This window comes from Artemia franciscana, unplaced genomic scaffold (assembly GCF_032884065.1).
Source record: "Artemia franciscana unplaced genomic scaffold, ASM3288406v1 PGA_scaffold_50, whole genome shotgun sequence".
NCBI classification, from domain to species: Eukaryota; Metazoa; Arthropoda; class Branchiopoda; order Anostraca; family Artemiidae; genus Artemia; species Artemia franciscana.
Genome location: NW_027062691.1, coordinates 32,575 through 54,696, shown reverse-complemented (window position 1 = coordinate 54,696; position 22,122 = coordinate 32,575). Strand labels below are relative to the sequence as shown.

The 22,122-nt window shown below is 37.0% G+C and overlaps 1 long non-coding RNA gene across 1 annotated transcript in view; it reads right to left on the bottom strand.

Moving 5' to 3' along the window:
• Positions 1–20,345, bottom strand: part of LOC136041938 (uncharacterized) — a 37,811-nt gene extending 17,466 nt beyond the window's left edge. Inside the window, exons 1-5 of the long non-coding RNA XR_010621133.1 lie at positions 20,237–20,345; positions 16,710–16,812; positions 14,903–15,001; positions 9,762–10,074; positions 492–594 (exon numbers count right to left, since the gene is read on the bottom strand). This is a non-coding gene — a long non-coding RNA (uncharacterized LOC136041938). The remainder of the gene's footprint in view (positions 1–491; positions 595–9,761; positions 10,075–14,902; positions 15,002–16,709; positions 16,813–20,236) is intronic.
• Positions 20,346–22,122: the final 1,777 nt, after the last annotated feature.

The window sequence follows — 22,122 nt, the reverse complement described above, 5'->3', positions numbered from 1 at the left end:
CTTTCAAATGACATTGAACAGCTCTCTATGATATTCTAGGGCCCTACTAGTACTGGAGAAATAAAATAGAAAAAGGAGACTTATAGCATTTCCAGCTCTTTTTTAAAATTCCCATAAACTTGTTTCCATAATAAACTGTTACTATTAAGATGAATTTAAACAATAGCTATCATTCCTGTATCAGAATTAACAGCAAGTTTGAACAAGGGCTCAAATGCACAAGCAGTGAACTATATGATGGTTCAGTTGAGTGGGATGAGCTGCATGGGATTCAGTGGCACAATGTTTAAGTTAAACAAGGGTTGGGCTGCCTGAGGGTTCAGTTGAATGGGATTCAGTTAAACAAGGTTTTAGTTGCACCTAGGATCAGATGCACAAGGATTCATTTTTAGTAGAAACCTGATACATCGAAAATGACCCCTTTCTAAACTTCCAATATATCTGTGCTTCAAAGACAGGAATACAAGTTTAAGAAACATCCAAGAACTTACATCAAAGTATGTTAGGTGGGAACCTTCATCAGAGTTGAGAGAAACACAAAACCATTCACAACTATTCATCTTCAGAGAATTCTTGGTGTTGTACTTCACATATCTGAAAGATCAATTTTTGACTTAAAGGAAATGTAAACATAGTCAGAAAAAAAAATATTTCCATAGTCACTCAGATGAAAATTATCTCTCATAATAATCAGAGACTCATCTGAAACATAATTCATCATAAACATACACTTTTAATCCAAGGACGAGACGGCAGAGGCGGTAGTTAAAGTCTACATGCTTAGTTCAAGTGATGTTAAGCAGTAGGGGGGAGGCAATTAGGGTAGGAAGGCCTGTGCCATCTAGATTTTGAAACATTACCCTTATTTGGGCAATCCCTTTGAAAAATGTGTATTTTGCTTCATCAGCCTCCAAGAATAAGCTGAGCAGAAAAACTCATCAAAGTCTACAGACTTAGTTCCTGAGAATACATTACGGCCATCTACATCCTATTTATGCATGATTATATACATACATATAGATATGCTTTAAAAAAATCTAGCCTGACTAAGAGACATGAATGCTATTGTTATGTATATGTTCTACCCAAGAACATTCTTGTTTTAGTGCTCTATTACTTAGTATGTACTATTTAGACCCAACTTCAGTGGATCAAACTTCATATCAATTCTGATATAAATATCGAAAAATTATACTAGCTTAGTAGGTTTATTTTCAAGGACATACAATAAAAAAAAGTGCATAAATTCCTTGACAAACAATAAATTCATAAATTTGACTCAAAATTTGTTTAATTTTTCATCTTGTTACCACTGTGTTCCTAGTTATAATTTTGTCTTCATCTGACAATTAGAGAAAGTTCCAATTGGTATTTTCATTGATATCTGGAAGAAAAATTCACCCCCCCCCCCTGAAATTTGAAAAATTATTTTTTGAGCCTTCATCAAAATTTTGTAACAGCAGAGCCAATCTAAAAGATTGTGATTAGAATAAAAACAGAAGATACATTATTATGCCTCAACCCTCATGTATATCAACTTCCATGAAATACAGCCCCTATAAGAGGTTAGGTCATAAATTCAATCTCAATGTTCACGTACTAGAAGGTCATAGTCCCCAGAACAGGCAAAGAACTCGCTATACTCATGGCTGAAATTTTGGTCAGTCAATTTTCTTGGTTCTAAAGTGCTTCTAATTGGCTTTACTGAAGAAAAATTTGGTACTTGTATGATATAGCAATCAAACTTAGTAGCCTGAGTGACCAACTCAAGAAGTGAATAACACAATATGATCAAAATATAATACTTTATTTACGAAATTACAGAAACTACAAGAGAATTGTGAAAAGCAGGCCACCCAGAACACATTATATTAAATACCTAACCTAACTAACTCTACATATTAAATATTTAATTGAAAAATATCTGGATAGTAGTTTATCTCATTCAGGCTAAGCTGATTCTCCCAAAATTCACACAAAAAACTGGTTTTATTTTAAACAGATCTAAAACAAAGTGTTGTTGCTGTATCATGCAAGTACCTAAAATGTTCTGGAACTGTATTTTTAGCCTCTGGAATAAAATGTATCTATAGACCTAGACTAATTTTGCTTTAGTAGGAGCATTCTGTTTCTAAGTAAAGAAAAGAGAACTGGTGTCAATGAAGACAGATAAAGATTTATTTTAAGTCACAGCACTATCACTAACTATCCGACGTACAGGGCTGACGTCGGTAGTTTATTAAAAAGTTAATGCATCTGTGTTTACAGAACCTGAAAACTAATAAAATATTGATGATTAACTAATAAAAAACTGTTAATTTAGTTTTTCGGTAATAAGATCAACATATTAATAGAATAAAAAGCTTTGTGCCAAAAAATTCTTTGATAAAATGGTGGTGTTGCAGCTTTGTTGTTTTCCAATAAAAGATTGATGAATCATTTATTTTGGTGCCAAAAAAGGTCATATAAGACATAACTGGTAGAGTAACGAAAGAACGCCTTTTTGAGAAGTGGCACAATGCCAAAGTTTAGAAAAGTATAACCAGCATTACCTAACATGTCCTAAAAGCAATAACGAAAAAAAAAGCTTTGTGACAAGTTGAAACGATGAAAAAAAGCTGAACAATAATCAGGATGGAAAATAATGATATTTTTACAATATTTGACATTTTTAAGGCACTTTATGACATTATGGAAGGTGCATTTACTCAAGATCTTCCACATACAGAGCCAAGTCCCACTCTGTCTCTAGATCCCGTTCCCGCTCACGATCTAGATCACATGTTTCAAGATCTGCTTCAAGATCCATTTTTCGTTCTCGTTCGAGGTCTGCCTCTGTGTAAATTTTTATTCTCTTTGATTTTGTACTGGAAATACGGCCATAAGGCCTCAGCTTTGGAATAATTTTTTAGGGTCAAGATATTTGTAGTCCATGCTAGATCACGTATGAGGAGTAACGGAGGACTACGAGGTTAAAAAAAACAACCCAAAGCGCTTTGCATGCTGAATTATTACGGTAGAATTGACCTTTTGTGGTCGGTGCTTTACATGATAATATGAAAAAAACTTCGTTTTCTTAAAGAGTTAAAGAGGCTGCGTCCCAAAGTCGAACCTTAAAACGTACAGGAATTAGAAGAGGCAGTTGGGGGGCTGCCGCCCCCCAAACCCCCCGCTTTTAAAGACTCTTTTGGACAGGTTTTTTTTGTGGGGGGGACTTCATTGTTACTAATTACTAGTTTCGGCGCAATGGTTCTCCTGTCCTCTTGTGTTTAACATTTTTCGAAGTTATTCCATTATTCATTCATTTCAATTATTTTTTAATTAAAAGAGGGCCTTTCCGAAGCCAAGAGCGGGGGGTTAGCAAAAAAACAAAAAACCTGTACAAAAGAGTCTTTAAAAGCGGGGGGTTTGGTGGGCGGCAGCCCCCCAACTGCCTCTTCTAATTCCTGTACGTTTTAAGGTTCGACTTTGGGACGCAGCCTCTTTAACTCTTTAAGAAAACGAAGTTTTTTTCATATTATTTCTGTACGTTTTTCTACAATCCATGGTGGATGTAATTTAATAATTCCTGTACTCCTCGTAGAGGAATTAGGAGAGGAAGTTGGGTGGCTGCCGCCCCCCAACCCCCCCGCTGTTAAATCATTGTATAAAATAGAAAAAAAAAATAGATAGAATGACCGAAATGTTTCTTTTGCTCATAAGAAGCTAATATTCTGTTATCTCTCAAATGATAAGCAGTCCAGGTGTTAACAAAATTATACACTTTTATTTTGATCGCTACGTCCAAAAGCCTATAATAAAGAATTTATTCTAAAAATGCCTTCTCATATAGGAAACATCTTTAGGTAATTATAGTAAATTATATATTATTTATCTTATTTAGCAACTATTTATATAAAATAAGTAAATATCCACGTTTCATTAAATCGAGAAAAACTTAAACTTCTTCAAAACATTTGAAAATTCACCTAAAAATTGGCAATGAGCACTTAAAGGCTATAAAATATATACTTAAAGCACATTTATATCACACTTATTTCGGACATCGCTGAGGATTGCCCCAGTTGCAAAGTCCCCAACAGGGTCAAAAGTCAGTTCTTTTGGACATGTATCTTACAGCTCCAGTCAACTCGTGCACAATTTATAAATTTTTTACAGCTACCAGAATGGGGGAAATTGCCCACATCGAAGCATCTTACACGTCCATTCACAATCTTGACTTTTTCTAACTTATTTTCTTTAAAATTGTCAACAACTTCATCATCACTTTCATCATAATAGTCAGAATTACTTTCACTTAGGAGTGGATCTGGAGTGGGTTGGTGCTGTCTTTGACGAAGAGGTGAGTCATTGATTCTTCTTGGCAAACTTGGGCGTTGAAGACGAGTGAATGGCTGAGGTCGTTTTTGTATAAAAGGTTTCACAACAACTTATTCAGAACTTTGCACAATAGTCAAATTAGGAACAGATGAAACTTCGGCACTTTCATCGATTATTTCATCGTTGTCGAGATCTGCTAAAATTTCGAATTGTTATATTCTATTTCAAAATTAAACTGCTACACACGGGTTGATTTTTATATGGATTTTGCATTCTCTCCTCAGCTATATTGTTTTTAATATCATCAGATTTTCTTGCATAAATTCAATCAAAAACTTATATTGCAAGTGCATTTTAAAGTCGTGTATTCATACACGGGTTGAAATGATAATCGTATTCATGTACGATGACATTTAACGTAAATGCTAACCTTTGCCACTTCCCCGCCACGATGAGGCGTCACTGTTTGTAATCTGTTGTGTGTTTGGTTTTTTTTTGGTACTGCTGTGCTGTGTCATGGTTGACTATGATTCTTAAGCTTGCAAGCTCTGACCGATGACAGACAACAGATTACGGGGAAGAAAAGGTAGTCTCACTGCCTAACCGCGGCAGATCACTGACGGTTTTGGTGTTTTTAAAAAAACAGATGTGGACAGTTGTTTCTAGAGAAACAGATTGTTTACGTTTTGTGACATTTGATGGCAACTGGAATCTGAAACGAGAATTAAAGTACTGTTAATGGCTGATTCACAGTTTCTGAAGTATCATGAATGTCATACCTGAAAAGTCTATTTCTGACGCGTTTTTGGCAACTCTTACTTCAGAGTCGTTACATTTGCACCATGCACCTTCCAGTGTTCTGCGGTATACATAGTAGTGGCCCTGGTTTCCAAAGCTGGACCCTGAGTGAATGACAACAGCAATTGCACGGTATCGTATTGATGACATTGTGCCGAGGTTGTAGATGTTGCCGTGTCTGAGGTCAGCGTCATCTGTTCTATGTAAAAGAATTTGCTCCGGGTCGAAGTCAATGACGCGTCGCGTAATCTTGTGGCAGAGTGTTCGTCTGTCTAGATTGAGGGCCAAGTACTCAGGAGCTTGAGTGAAGACTGTTCTCAGTTTGGTGACGTGACCGTTGGGACATGTTTCGCCGGGCTGCTCTGGGATTAGAACCGAACTGAAAGAAATGTCGTTGTTGTCGATAATTTCGTTGATCGCAGGCTCGTTGGGATTTAGAACACCTGGAATCGGAAATGGACAGTCTGGAGTACCTTCTGGGTGCAATGCGGTTTTGGACCAGTGGCACGTGCTGCAGACAGAAAATCTATGAATCTTGAACTGGTACAGGGAGCGAAGGGGGCTCATGTCATTGGCTTGATGTTCTGCGTCGAGTTGTTCAAATAGGTGGAACCAGAATTCGCATAGCGATTGCTGATCTCTGCCTGTGTAGTTGTGCTGTGGCGGCAGGAGGCTACGCACAGTGTCCATAGTTTCATTCTTTCCGAGCGAACTGAGTGCCAATCGTTTGAGTTCTTCGGCGAAAGGTCCGTGCATAACTGAAAGTACTTCGAACAGCTTGTAGTGCATGGCAAAAAGGCTTTGCATCGTTGCGTTCGCATAGCACGCTGAGCCGTCTGTATTTTTCAGGCCTTTTCTACCCGGGCCAATGCCACTGCGATAGTTTTGTTTGACAGCTGTGTCGTGCTGCGTTTTCTTTGTGGGAAACGAGGTTTCAACTGCTTCCGCGTTCAATCTCTTGGTGGGCGCTTTTTTCTTCGCCTCACTTGTAGTGGGTTTCACTTTCCGTGCGGGAGTTGGGTTAGTCTTGGGCTTATCTTTGGCTGCATCAGGTTTGGATTTCTTTGGCGGTACGTCTATGCTGGTGCTGCTACTCGGTTTTCGTTTAACTGGTTGCTGTTTCGCCACTGGAACTGTGGGAACTTTGAAGGGTTCTGGTATTGCGAACTGGGGCAGATCTGGACGATACTTTTGTCGCAGTCTATTGTACTCGACTAGAGCTTCTGTGTCTGCACAAATTTTCCTTCTGTCAAGATCGATGAGGTGTAGACCTTCGCTCATGGTGACACGAGAGAGAGCTACATAGATCATACCTGGTCCGAAACAGCGATCACCTGCGTCAACTAGTGCAGTCTGTAGACTCAGTCCTTGGGATTTATGGATGGTGATGGCGTAGGCCAGCGTCAGAGGAAACTGTCTACGTGTGTAGTACACCTCTTTGAGAGCCTCGAATTTCACTGTTTCACGCTCGATTTCCACGATTTTATCTTGTCCGTCGAACTGTACTTGTATGCCGACTGCTATATTTGCCGCTGTCATCTTGAATCCTTTAACATAGCCCATGGAACCATTGACGAGACCTTCTTCTACGTTAACGTTTCGCTGTAGCATGACGCGAGCGCCGAGTGCCAGTTTGAGGTGAGAAATTGACCCGGCGGTTCGTTTGCTGTCGTTTTCAAAGCTCTTTACGTTTTCTGCAGCCTCAGCTTCAATTCGCTTGTCACGGAGGACGGTGGAGAGTCTATCGATGGCAGTGAAGGTGGAAATGTTGTCTGACGTTTTCGCAAGTAGCGTTTCGTTTACCGATCTGCAGTCTACGTTTCTTGGCATGAGAATGACTGGTGTTTTCCCAAGCGCCACTAGTTCGATATACTTGTCGGCAATCTCCTCGTTTGTTGCTCTGCGATTAGATTCGATTTTTCGCCGCTGTAGCTGTTCGTGATTGTTGTCTGTGCAAATTCCTACGCGAATATTTGCGAGAAGGTCGGCATAGTCTGTGTCCGTTTTCTGACGCATGTTAATAGTGAGCTCGTCATATTCAAAGTGACTCCAGAGATCAAATGTTCCCATTGAGCCGATCCAATTTTTGATTTCCAGCCGTGTGAGTTGCTTGAACGGTGGGTTTGCGGAGACAGGTCTGAGTTGTAGAAAGTCGCCAAAGACTAGCATATTTGCGTTTCCCATGACAGCGTTGATGCTCATGACTTCTGTGAGTCGCAGATGGATGTACATGAATGCGAGCGCGGAGACCATGCTTATTTCGTCAATGATGAAGAGATGTGTTTTCTGTAGGATTGCCCTGAGTGTCAGCAGTTGCTCAGTGTAGAGTTCAGAGTATTTGGAGGTTCCTGCTTGATCGACGGGCAAACTGAAGCATCTGTGTATTGTTTCTCCTTTGATGCTATATGCTGCAAGTCCTGTGGGTGCCATAACGATGACGGGACATTTGTCTTTGCTGAAATGATGACAGAGGATGTTTCGAATCACTTTTATCACAACTGACTTGCCTGCACCTCCGAATCCTGAGACAATCATACGGAGTGGTGCTGTCTTGTTGGGTGATTTGACTGCGTTCGTCACTTTGTCAACAACACGTTTCTGGTCAACATTCAGAGACAAATATTCTTTTGCCACTTGTTCTTTTGTGTTGGCGTCGAGCAGTCGTCGATTTGCATTCACAAGGTCTTCCATTGCGTCTGCTGCTCTATCTATGGCGGCGCCTTGAATTGCATTCTGTGGGTCGTCCATGTTCTCTTCGAGTGCTGCTTCTTTCTCTTTCTCTTCGAGTTCTTTTGCACGTTCTCGTACTTTGCGTTCAAACTCTTCTTCTTCTCGTACTTTTGCTAAAGAGCGCTCATGATACTCGACCATGGTGGGATAGTTATCGCTCTCGATGCAATAAGTTTCATGGTTGGATTTCCCATCGAAACAGATGTCCTCCGCTTTACGCCACGGTTTAAAAAGCTTCAGAAGCATGCCATAGTATTCCTCGCGTTTTTCGTCCGATTCCACTGGATTCACGCGCCTGTGCTGGATTACGTAGGGTTTTTCCTTTCGTCTGCGCAAATGAAAGGATCCATCTCTGAGCAGTAGTTTTTCGTCTGTGCCTTTTCTCTCGCGTTCGTACCAGGCTAACAGTTCGAACAGGCTTATTAGGACTATAAGAAGACTATTAGGAGAGGCAAACCCCCCGCTTTTAAAGACTCTTTTGTACAGGTTTAATTTTTTTTCATATTAATTCTGTACGTTTTTCTACAATCCATGGTGGATGTAATTTAATAATTACTGTACTCCTCGTACAGGAACTAGGAGAGGAACCCCCCCCCCCCCGCTTTTAAATCATTGTATAAAATAGAAAAAAAAATAGATAGAATGACCGAAATGTTTCTTTTGCTCATAAGAAGCTAATATTCTGTTATCTCTCAAATGATAAACTGTCCAGGTGTTATCAAAATTTTTTTGATGTTGTGAAAAAAAACCGCCCGTAAGGGACTTGAACCCTTGACCCGAGGATTAAAAGTCCCACGCTCCACCGACTGAGCTAATAACTTGCATGTGTGTAAATATAACTTCTCAATAACTTTTAAAAATTTCAAATTAACATGGGCTCTTATGGAGAGAAAATCGTTAATTAAGTAGCTAATGCGTGGTTTCTGGAAAACAGGGAAGGAGTTATCGGATCGGATCTGAAATTTCGCGGATAAGCTCCTGGGCCGTAGGGGACCTTAACTTGTGAATTTCAGCCCGATCGGACAACGTTAAAAGGAGGGGTGGGGTTGGGGGGTCGAAACTTTCGGGGGGTTAAGATTTTCCTACGAAACTTTCCAGGAAAATTACTCGGAGAATTCCGCATCGAATGAGTCTTCGTACACCCATATCCGATGTCGGATGTGACCTGTAGGCGTCTAGAAAAACAAAGAACATGAATTTTAAGTGGCTATGCGTGGTTTCTGGAAAACAGGGAAGGAGTTATCGGATCGAGCTGAAATTTCGCGGATAAGCTCCTGGGCCCTAGGGGACCTTAACTTGTGAATTTCAGCCCGATCGGACAACGTTAAAGGGGGGCTGGGGTTGACGGGTCGAAACTTTCGGCCAGATTTTCCCCATGAAGGAAAAGTTGGAGGGGGATGAAATTTTGCAGGTTTCTTAGTTGGAGCTCGGGCTATGAAATGCATCCCTCCCCATCCCTCTGCGACCACTGGAACCAAAGATCGCTTAACATTGTCATGGGTCGCCTCTTTATAGAGGCACGAGTGTGCCTCCTTGACCTTTTGTGTAATTTTGCGTACAAAATGGAAATTAAACTATTCAGAAGAATCTTGACACTTGGAATCCTAAAGAACATCTGAGACAAAAATAAAGTATTTTAGAGGAGCGTCAGTCAAGCCTTTCTCAGGCAAGAAAAAGTGAGATACTGAAAACTAGACCCATATTGTCTTTTCTATACTAACAAATGATACTGGGGAGATGACATTTCCTCTTGTGTCTTCGTTTTACCCCTAGAAAAGATTTGTGACATTACTAGATTCGTATTATTTTAAGTTGAAAAAGAACACCCATACCCTAACTGACGAGGTACTGGGGAAAATAAATTATATAGATGCTATTAAGCCAAGAATTATTAAGTAAAAAAAAATTATTACCACACAATGGGCAATCCCATTGTTAATTTCATACATCAGCCTATCCTGAAGCCGTCCATAAGTGAGTTCTTGTTGCATATATTCGTCGTTGGGTGTAGTTTACTTTTGACTTCAACAATGTCCACGAGGCTGTAATTGTACAGGAGTGTTTGTAACTCTCTGTTGGCCAGATCAGTAGTACATGTTATTTTGATTAAAAACTTCATGTAATGGTTATCTAATACCATCGCTGAATAATACTGAAAATAGTTCAGTATGGCTTCTTAAAAAGTTTCTAATCCCTTTTAAAAATGAAACTTCAACACTTGACTACCTGCAAAATTTGAGGTAGATTAGGGGCAAAGCTAGGGTTTGGAGTTTGGAGGGGGAATATAAGGAATGTACCGACAATATTTACAAAACTAGTGATGCTTGTTATTAATATAGACAAAATATAGAATCGAAAGTCACCCGAAAAATTCCAAAATTGCTATCTTTGCCTAAGGCTAGGAAAGCACAGTCGGAAAATAAAGATATCAAAACTGTAGATTTCTTGTTCAATTTCAAGGACCCTACAACCAAAGGCGTATCTTAGATTTTCGTTTATGAAGCTTTTTTTGGGGGGGGAGGAGGGGGTAAATTTTCAATAAATACATAAAAAAATTGCTTAAATTCATTTTTTTTCTTTTTTTTACGGGTTGGACAAAATTCCAGGGGGGAGGGGATAAAAATCTTAAATAGATAACAACAAATACTTATCCAGGAATTTGTCAACAGAAATGCTATAAGCAACTAGGCGAACCAAAACTCTAATTCAATTTTACTCCACTAAAAAGCGTAGCTTATTTTAAAACATCTGAAGGTGTGCAACATTTCGCAATTACCGTCCCTTTTTTCTATCTGCTTATAATTTAAATTTTTCTTTTTTGAAAAGATTGAATTTTTTGTTGATATATGACTTTAATTGTCCTGCATTTTCCAGGTTTAGCAGAAAGAGGGAGAGGAAGAGAGAAGGATGAAGAAAGAGAGGTACAGAAAAAGAGAGGCACAGAAAGATACAGGAAAAAAACTATGATCTATCAAACACAATTAGGTAAAGCGGAACAAACTTAAATTGGGTACAAACAAGAAAGAAACACAACAAACATATAAACAATTTTGAACCTTAAGCTTTTATCTGGAAAAACAAACCGACCTGTTTTCGAGAGACAGTCTATGTGTAGACATATTTATGCAATTACTGATGCTTGTTGCCAATATAGACAAAATATAGGACGAAGTTAAACTCGAAGGCCACCCAAAAATTCCAAAATTACTATCTCTGCCTAAGGCTAAGAAAGCACAGTTGAAAAAAGAAGGTAACTAAACTGTAGATTTCTTGTTCAATTCCAAAGACCCTACAACCAAGGGCTTATCCCAGATTTCAGTTTATAAAGCTATTTTTCCAGAGAGAGGGGGAGGGGGGGACAAATTTCTCTACAAAATACATCAAATTTGCTTGTATACAGTTGCATGTCTTTTTTACGGGTCAGACATAATTTCGGGGGAGGGGAACAAAAAATCTTGACAATACACAACAAAAATTGGTCAGATAAAATTTCAACGGGGGTAAACCTGGAGACCCCCCTCCCCCCGCCCGGATACGTCTTTAATTACAACACTGTCAAGCGTTACCTGCAAAAGTAACGTAAAGAAAAAAACAAGTTTTTTATAGACTGAAATTAAAGACAGACACGAGTGAATGAAGTAATACCAAGCTGCCTCAAAGAAGAAAACGCGTGATTCCCAGAGATTATTAACCCAGCAAGGTATTATAGCATAATATAGTGTACACAATAGTATTATGTACAAATGACATATAATATGATAGTATTATTTATAGTATAATTTCATGGTGCAAACTGGGGAAAGGCAGGAAGTTCTCTACCCTCCTACATTTTGAAAACATCCTTTTTGGGGTATTTTAATCAAAAATGGCTTTTGTGCTTTGCGAGCCTCTTAGGGTAAGCTGAGCAGAGATGGTCGTCAAAGTCTACAGCCTTTACTTAAGAGAGCACATTACAGCCATCTATATTCTACTTATGCAAAACTATAAACAAAAGTATGCATAAATTTTTAAGAAACGTTGCCTGAGTAAGAGACAGGATTGCTAGTTCAACGTATATGTTTTGTCTACCCTAAAACATCCTTGCTTTAGTCCACTATTTCTTAGTTTCATGCGCCAGATAAGCCCAATGGCGATAAACTAAACTTTATATAAATTCCGAACTTAATATCGAAAGAAAGTACGAGCTTCGTATGTTTATTTTCAAGGGTATACAATATATACAAGCGCATAAGATAATTAAATTCTTTGAAAAATAACAAATTCGGCTCAAAATTAGTTTAATTTTTCATCCATTACGTTCACCATGCAGGACGTCCATAGTGTTAACCGACATTACAGGGGGAATAGGGCTAATCCGAGAATGATCATTCTGAAAGTTCTTAAGCCGATCTGGCCAGACATGACAATAAACAACAAAGAGAGATAAAGCTCCACAAAAGAAAAAAAAACACAAACGAGACTACGGCCAGTAGAGAGGAAAGTCTAAAACAACGCGGATATTTCGCCTGTATCCAAACTAGGCGTCCTCAGCACAAGATAAAAAAAAAAAACAAAAAAAAAGCACTAAACTAAAAACAAATAAAACCACCACCAATAATAATAAATACAATTGTCGCTACTGATCCACGGAGGGAAAAGAAGCTATTAGAGTTACTTCAATGAGAACATCAAAGCAACTGAGGAAAAATTATGAAAATTGAAACTTTGTTAACTATTATTATATTATTAGTTATATTATTATTAAGCAACTCTTTTTGGTCTAGTAGGTAATCTTGTCCCCTGGTGATTGTGCAAAATTTTAATTCCCTTATTGATTATTGGTTCATTTTTCAAAAGACAATCATAAATTGGGTCAATATTTAAATTCCCTGTGTCTCTATTTATTGAAAGATTAGCAAATATATGTTTTTTAATTTCTATAGCCTCCCTCGTCCACTGAGAAAAGCCTCTATCATTAGAAATAGCTGTAGCCTCATCAAATTGTATAAAATGTTCGGGATGAAAGAATGTATGTTCAGCTAGAGCCGACATAAAAGTTTCAGGAGGCTTTCTTAATTGTAGGGTTTTTTTTTTATTGAGTTGCGATGCTCAATAAATTTTTCAGTAAATTGTTGGTGAGTTCTACCAATATAAAACTTTCCACAAGAACAAGGAATTTTATACACCACACTAACTAAATCTCCCCGGGTTAAATTCTTCCCAGAATTAAGAAAACTACCTAATGGTCTCACTGATTGGAAACAAGTATCAATGTTATGTTTACCTAAACTTCGTTTAAGCATCTCCCCCAAAGTAGGTACATAAGGCAAAGAAATGAACCTTTTCGGTATGTTTAATTCTGTACACTGCGAAACCCCAATAACCCTATTGTTTGTGTTTAATGCGTCTATTTTTTATTATTTTATCAATGAATTTCATCGGGTAACTATTACAAAATAAAACATCCCTCAAATATAACAATTCAGAATCTAAAAACTCCTGGGAACTAATTCTGAAAGCTCTATCCACCAGTGCAATCACAACCCCTCGTTTCACTGAAATAGGGTGGCATGAGTGAAAGTTCAAATACCTATCACTGTGTGTAAGCTTTCTATATACTAAAAAAAGTAAATGGAAATGACTTTTAATCAATAGGATGTCAAGAAAAGGTAGTTGTCATTTTCTTCAAACTCCACTATAAGTTTTACATTTTTGTCAAAACTATTTAAATGTTTATGGAAAAGGTCTAAGGGCTCTAAACCGTGTTTCCAAATGCAGACTACATCATCCATGAATCTGTCCCAGAAACAAGGGGAGAGCCTAAAACTGTGTTTTTTCTTTGTATCTTGTGCTGAGGACGCCTAGTATGGATACAGGCGAAATATCCGCCTTGTTTTAGTCTTCACCCTCTACTGGCCGTAGTCTCGTTTGAGTTTTTTTTTGCGGAGTTTTATCTCTCTTTGTTGTTTAAGAATCATTCTGAAGGAAATTTATCGTTAAATTGTTGACTTTAAACGATTAACTGTAAGACCAACAGTAAATCTTACAAAAGCGGAGAATTAAGTCCTGAAAACACCGAGCCTCCTTCCTTGTTTGTGCAAAAATAACCCAAATCTCGAAAAAAAAACAAGCCTCCTTCACTGTTCTTGCAAAAAAAAAAACAACAAAAAACTACAGACAAAAAGAAGAAATATATTGAACGCACAAACAAGGCAGTTTAAAAAGGGCAGTTTAAGATATCTATAATACGAAAATATAAAAGTAAATGCTACAAAGAAGTAATTAGCATAAATATATATATATATATATATATATATATATATATATATATATATATATATACATTATACATACCTAACAATATCACAATATTTAAATATTATGTATGATAATCAGTACGCAAAAATAAATAGTTCAACGAAGCAAAAAACTATTTTCTGATATACATTTCTGTTTAAATCCTGACAATGACCTTGTAAAACACATATAGAATAAAATAATTAATACAAGTAACAGTTGAAATAGAATTGAAAAAACCATTATGTTGGGCTGTATACCTTGCTATATCAGAAAAGCAACTGACTTTTGGATAAAAAATAAATTTAATTTAATTGGATTTTCGAGCTCTTGATAGAACAGTAGGGATCTTTTACCTCGCCCATATTAAGGGATTTCTTTATAGTTTAAGGGTTGTTTCTTTATTTTATCCTTTTTTCCGTTTTTTAATATTGTAAGTAATAAATCATCACTATTCATCCTATTTAGTAAACACAATTATTCTAGTGATGACTTGAATGCGCAAATTCAACTCATCATATGAAAGTAGTTAAAAAATATTTGAAAATTGATTAAAATTTAAAAATAAATATAGACTTATAACAATAAAATAATTTAATAAATTAAATTAAAATCTAATAGAACTATAAACAAATTTTATTTTTGTTTCTTTCCCTCTGCTCAAATTTAGGCATTTTAACCAACAACTACGGATTTATCAGACATCACCCCCTCTCCAGCTGGCAATATACCTGTACTTCAAAGACAGAGGTTCAATATGAAATATCCAAAAACTTACATTGAAGTGTCTTGGCTGCTTACCTCCATGGGACGACAAAAAGACGGACCCGTCACAACGACCATTATTCTTCGGATAATTCCATCGTACTTCAGGCATCTGAAAAATGAATTATCGACTTAAGGTAAAAGTAAAGATAGTCAGAAAAAGGAAATCTTCCAAGAGTCACTCAGTTGAAACTTATCTCTCATAATAATCAGAGACTCATCCGAAATATATTTCATCATAATCATAAACTTCTAATCCAGTGTAATTGTTGTCTGAGCCAACGTTGCAGTAACTCATATATCAGGGAAACTGTGCATGCAAATCTTGCTGCTTCAATAGCACAGCGCTGTCTGGGCTATAGCACTTAAAAGTTGAAGCAGGGAAGGTGGTGGAGATGGGAGTTAAAGTCTAAATGGTTAGTTCTGGATGTCTTAACTGGAGGGGGGGTGGGTTCGAAAGGTTCTGTATCCTCTTAGATTTTGAAAATATCCTTTTTTGGAATTCCTATTGAAAAATGTCTTTCGTGGTTTATGAGCCAACTAGAGTGAGTTTGGCAGAGATGGTAGTCAACGTCTATAGCCTTAGTTCTCGCGAATATATTACAGCCAACTACATTCTAATTATGCAAGATTATATACAAATGTCTAGATAAACTTGAAAAACATAGCCTGAGTAAGAGATGTGAATGCTACTGTTATAATTATCTTCTGCCTATCCTAGGATATTCTTGCCTTAGTCCTCTATTACTTATTATTTCGCACTACTTAAGCCCAATGTCGATAAATTAAACTTTATATCGATTTCAAACTAAATATCGAAAAACAATACTAGCTTAGTAGGTTTTTCATTCAAGGGCATACAATAAAAACAAGTGCAAAAGATAATTACATTCTTTCAAAATGATAAACTTTCGCTAAAAATTTCCTTAGTTTTTTACAATAATTGTCCAATCTAAAGTTGTAATTTGGTTTTCGTCCGACTATTAGAGAATATTTATGGATTAAACAATGCCCCAAGGATCACCAATGGGGAGAGATCTGTTTTTTTTTTTGGGGGGGGGGGATTTTCATTAAAAATCTAGAGGAAAAAACGACCTCCCTCCTAGAATTTGAACTTACTATTTCTGTATCTTCATTAAAAATTCCAGGACCCCACCCCCAGCATTTTCAAAAGTTGACACCCATGTTGTTTTTGATGTCTGCAAGAAAGCTGCAGACAACTACTTCATGAACTGAGCAGTTAAACTCCTCGAAGTGTAGAATTAATCCCAAGGGTTGAAATAAAAAAAAAAAACATTTTGTTTTACAAATCCACCTACGCCTTTCCTGTAAATTAACCCCGTGCCCTTCAACCCCTAAAACAGGTTAAGACTTAATTGTAATCTCAAGGGTCATATATTAGAAGACCAAATCCCCCAATACGACAAAGACCTTGCAATATTTGTGGCAGTAATTTTGGTCAGTCAATTTTCTCAATTCTGAAGTGCTTCTAATTGGCTTTACTGGATTAGAATTTTCTCAAACTCCTTTTTAACATCTTGAATGAAATATAAACCACAACTGCTCCTGCTTTAGTATAAGCGGACCCGCTTCTACAAGACAGTAAAAAAGTTTTTGCTTCTACAAAAAGTTGGGTTGGCTGAGGGTTCAGTTGAATGGGGTTTGGTTAAACGAGGTTTTAGTTGCACCTAGGGTCAGATGCACAAGGGTTCATTTTTAGTAGAAACCTGATACATTGAACATGACCCCCTCTCAAAGCTTCCAATATATCTGTACTTCAAACACAGGAATATAATTGTAAGAAATATCCAAGAACTTACATTAAAGTATGCTAGCTGGGAACCTTCATCAGAGTCAAGAGAAACATGAAACCAGTTACAATTATTCTTCTTCAGAGAATTCTTGGCGTCTTACTTCACGTATCTGAAAGAATCAATTTTCGACTTAAAGCAAATGAAAACATAGTCAGAAAAAGAAAATCTTTCCATAGTCACTCAGATGAAAATCATCTCTCATAATAATCAGAGACTCATCCGAAACATAATTCATCATAAACATACAATTTTAATCCAGCAAAGAGACGGCAAAGGCGGTATTTAAAGTCTACAGACTTGGTTCTAGTGATATTAAATGGGAGGAAGGAGGCAATTAGGGTAGGAATTCCTGTGCCCCCTAGATTTTGAAAAATACCCTAGTTTGGGCATTCCCTTTGAAAAAATGCATATTTTGCTTTGTTAGCCTCCTAGAATAAGCTGAGCAGAAAAGCTCATCAAAGTCTACAGGCTTAGTTCCTGAGAATACATTACAGCCAGCTATGTTCTACTTGCACAAGATTACATACATAAGTATAGATATGCTTTAAAAAACCATGGGTAAGACTAAACTTGATGAAACTTATATATTTAAAATCAGCATTAAAATGTGATTCTTTTGATGTAATTATTGGTATCAAAATTCAGTTTTTTAGAGCTTTGGTTATTAATAAGCTGGGTCGCTCCTTACTACAGTTCATTACCACAAACTGTTTGAGTGTAGGGATTCCAGAAGGAACTCTAAGTTTATAACTTGGTCTATGATTTGGGAGACCCATTACCAACTCTATTGCCATGTTCTGAATAATTACCAGCTTTGCCAGACTTGTCTTGGAGCAGCCTCCAAATGCTTCTAGAGCGTATTCCATCTAGGAAAGTATAAACCTCTTGTAGAAGTCCAGCATCACAATTGGAGGGCTGGCCCATTTTGTGCCTGCTGGTTGTTTCATGATGAAAAGTTTCTTTAAACAAGGTTATCTCACCAATTCTATTTTATTCTTCCAAGTCAAGTTAGGGTCTAATATAACTCCCAAAAGCTTTTGCAAGGTATAATACATAATTTGCATACTGTCCAGCCAAATATTTGGGGGCTGAAGGGATTTTTTCATGTGAAAAGCTATAGTCTTGGTTTTCTTGGTAGAAATTGGCTCACTTCAAAGTTGACTGAGAAGGGGAGTACTCAAGAGGGGATTTTAAACACCAGTTTAAGGGTTTTCGACTTTTCGATCATGGATATTTCAGTGGTAAATCTTTTATGTTTTCAAGCCTTTATACTCTAAAAAAAGACTTTAAAATCATATTATGGTGCCATAAGGCGTTTTATGATGGTATTGTCATGAAAGAACTACAAAAAGCGCGTAAATATAAATATTAGCTTCCAAATGACCTTAAACAGGGGATACAATAGTGTATCCCCTTAGTCTTTAAGGTCCTAACAAAATACCTCATTTTCACATATATCCACTGTAGTGGTTCTGTCTCAAATTTAGACCACTGTATCTGCTATCATTCATTAAAAACTTCAGCAGTACATGTTAATGAAGATGAGAGAGATTATGATCACTAACTCTGTATTTTGATATTATGGTTACTTCTGACATATGCTCCAACCAACACTCAATGTCACATAAGTGGTTTGCAAAACGTGATTGGTCTAGTGCAAACATGCCTCTTTCCCTTGCTACACTTGGAGCTCTACTGTCCACTGTACGTGTCCCTTTCCATCTTCTTTGCATAATGCGTACCCTATTATTGACAATGCTTGTGCTGATTTGAATTGCTACTATCGTGACATTATCTTATGTATAAAGCAAGCTGAAGATGTGGCCATCCTTCTGATCTGTGTCAGGCAGAATAACCAAAAACCAATTTGGAAGTGTGATCCTTTGCTGAAAAAAGTCAAGAATAAGGCCAAATTCTGGTTAAGAATCTGGTCTGCCAGTGGTCAACCTTCTTGGGGTACTGTGTTTGATCTAAAACAAAAGACAAAACTTGAATATAAATGCTATATTTGTGCAGTTCGTTACTCTGGTGAAACTTTTCCAAAAAGCAATAGTGATTGGCAAAAAATGATAAATTCTGCCAAGTTTCTGGATGCAAGTTCTAGTGACATTATATCTTGTCCATCTTGGATCAAGCATTATTCAAAAATATTTTCAAAAGTTAATTATGCAGTGTATAAGTGTTTCTCATGTTTGCTCAAAAAAAATTTGCCATCACATTTATGTCAGAGATATGTGATTCCAGTTGAAAAGCGGGCTATTGTTAAAGGTATTAAGGGTTTAAAATCAAAATCTTTGGATATTGATGGGATTAGTGTTTTGAATCTTGTTCCAAATTCTTTTGAACTGGTATCTCATCTCCAACTGTTTTTTTCAAATGTGTTTGAGTAGTTTGTGTGTGCCCAACTTGTTCTTATGCAGTAGTGTCATGTCACTTCTAAAAAAAGGAAAAGATCTAGTTTCTTGTAGCTCTTATAGGCCCATAACAGTAGCTTGTACTCTTAGAAAGCTGTTTGAACACCTCCTACTACCTTATATCACTAAGCTTGCTCTAAATGATGATAATCAATTTGGTTTTAGATCTGGGCTAGGCTGTCAGCAGGCTCACCATGCTTTGACTTCTTTATTAAAAGATGCCCATCTCACTCATCACATACTTCATTTTGCAACCCTAGACTTGTCTAAAGCATTTGAGTGTTTGTCATACTCAAGCATGGACAGCATTATGCCAGAGAGGTGTAAATCAGTTGGTAATTCACGTGCTTCATTTTTGGTACTCCCATTCTTACCTTCGCCTTAAGTCATTAGATAATTCTTATTTTGGTCATATCCCTGTTTGTTGTGGTGTAAGACAAGGGGGAGTTCTTTTGCCATATATTTTTAATGCTTGTATTGAAAATGTATTATCAAAAATATCAACTACATGCCTACTAGGACCATCTGATATCTCATATCTGGCTTATGTGGATGACCTTCTTCTGATTAGTCAAACTGAGTCTGGTCTTGCCTGTTCAGTGAAGTCAGTTACTTCTGCTTTCTGCAATATCACCCTGTACCTAAATATTAACAAGTGTGAGTTTCTTGTTTTCATTGGTAATAATTGTTCAGAATCACTATAGGCTACTGTGGTGGTTTTAGTATTCCTCGTGTTAAAATGTTTTGTTGGCTTGGTATAACAGTTTGCGATTCTATGAATGCTCTCCAGTCTCGTGCTATCAAAGATATTAGTGATAAGCTGAGGCTCAGTTACTCTAAGATTGTAGCAAATCATAGACACTATAGAAGAATGCTAACTTGGCTTTACTCAAATTTTTGTGACCATTCTGTGCTCTTCTATTCTGGTATTAGGCCACTTCTGTTGACTGGTGATCTAAAATGTATTCACATAAATTATTACCAGTAGGCCTACTGCAAATTTCTTTTATATCTACCTTGTTCTTACCAGAATACAAAACTTTAGCCAAACAAGATACTAAGACAATGAAATGTTTCTATATCCATCTTATACTTCAAGAGTATGAAAGTTCCACTTACCACCTTTTCATTCATTTTGGACTCCATAAAAATCAGTTAATTTTTTGGATCACACCTAGCTTTTGTATTCCTTCTTCTAGAAACTTCGGGATATTTTTAAGAAGAAAACATAGGCAATTTGCCTGGCATACTTTTTCCGTTCGCTATTTTCGGTTCGACTAGCTCTATTAACTTTTGATTAAGGGGATATAGGATAGGAAAGGGGATAGACTCAAATGTGACTCTAACTCACTTTTATTCAGACAAATTTTGCTTAGTTTTCAACCACATATTTCTGGTTCAACAACAAGACATCATTTACAACTATTCCCCGTGAAGATACAGAGAGCTGTCTTGTACCCATAAACACAGTTATTAAACTTTTCAATCCTGATGAACTTAACGCATATCTTGATAGTTTTATCTGATGCAATTAGTGGCTGTAAGGGTACCAGGGGGTGAAAAGGGTACGATTGGGAAGCTGATCCCCTCCCCATTAATGCCAGACATATATAAACTTTATTGGCACTGTTTCTACAGCTCAGTGGCCAAACAATAATGGATTAAAACTGTACCCTTTTCGTCGGATTTTTCAAGCTAAATATCATGGAAACAATTCCATGAAACACCATGGAAAGGGGGTAAATTAATGCCAGGTTTTTCTTCACATTCAATTGGACTATCTGTCTTGGCTTTTTCTACAATTAGCCATGACTTGATGCCCACAACTATTCCATTTTAATTCAAAAATCAATGGACTCGTCAGTATAGTCAATCGCATTTCATTAATAGTTACGTGATTGATTTCAAATTAGTTTCTTTTGATTTTCCTGCTGAATGTTTCAGTCCAATTGAGGACTGAAATATCTCAAGATGAGCATTTTTTGAATACTTTTTGGTGATCGGGATAAAATCCAGTGCCGTTTTTGTAAATCAGTAACAAAAAGTAGAAAATTCTTTAAAACTGAATCACTATTGTTTTCTTTGCAATTTGGAAACGAAAAAATTCATTCATGTCCAACTCTTAAATAATGCGGAGCTAGTTACCATAAGTCAAAATCTGAATCCCCGTCTAAGAGCATTCCTTTTTGTGTAAGCTGTAAAGCTACAGGCCATACTTGCTACAGCATTAACCGACTTAAAAACTGCAAAACCGTGAGCCAATGACTCACTGTGATAAATTTTCTATCTTGGAACATAAATTGTTCTTTCGCGAATAAACTACCAGTGCTGACCACGCTACTTGCGAAGTATGACGTTATGCGCGCACAAGAGCATTTTTTGACAAAGCATAGCAAAAATCTAATGAGATTAGATGGTGCAACATCTTACTGCGTTCCCGCAAAAAGACTTAATACTAGAGGAAGGCCTCCCGGAAGTCTAGGAATTTTTGTGGTGTCGTCACTTAGGTCTAGTCTACTTTAGGCAAGTGATTGTCATTTAGCCACTAGAGTTGAGATTTGTGTCTTAATTATATTACGATAATGATGTATCTGAAGGTCTTATTGCCCTGTCATGTGAAAAATTAGGATTCTATTTAGAAGATCTAGGTCTTCAATATGCAATTCTAGGGGATTCTAGTTGTGATTTAAGTGAAGTAGGTTACAAACTATCTATGAGGGCTAATCTGATTAAAAACCTTTTTGGTGATTCTTTTTATGTTGTTGATAAAGAATCTATTTTTAGTTATATACATACATCATTCCATACATCGATTCTGGATCATGTTGTAACTTCCTCTGGTTTTGTTATTAATCGAATGAAAGTCCCGTGCAAATTCCAACTTTCGGATCATCTTTCAATAGCTTCTTCTTTTCAAATAGAAAAGTTGGTTCCTCATCCATCGTAATATCTGAGTCTCTCAATTTGTTCGCGATTGGTCAAAAGTTAATTCGGAATTATTTATG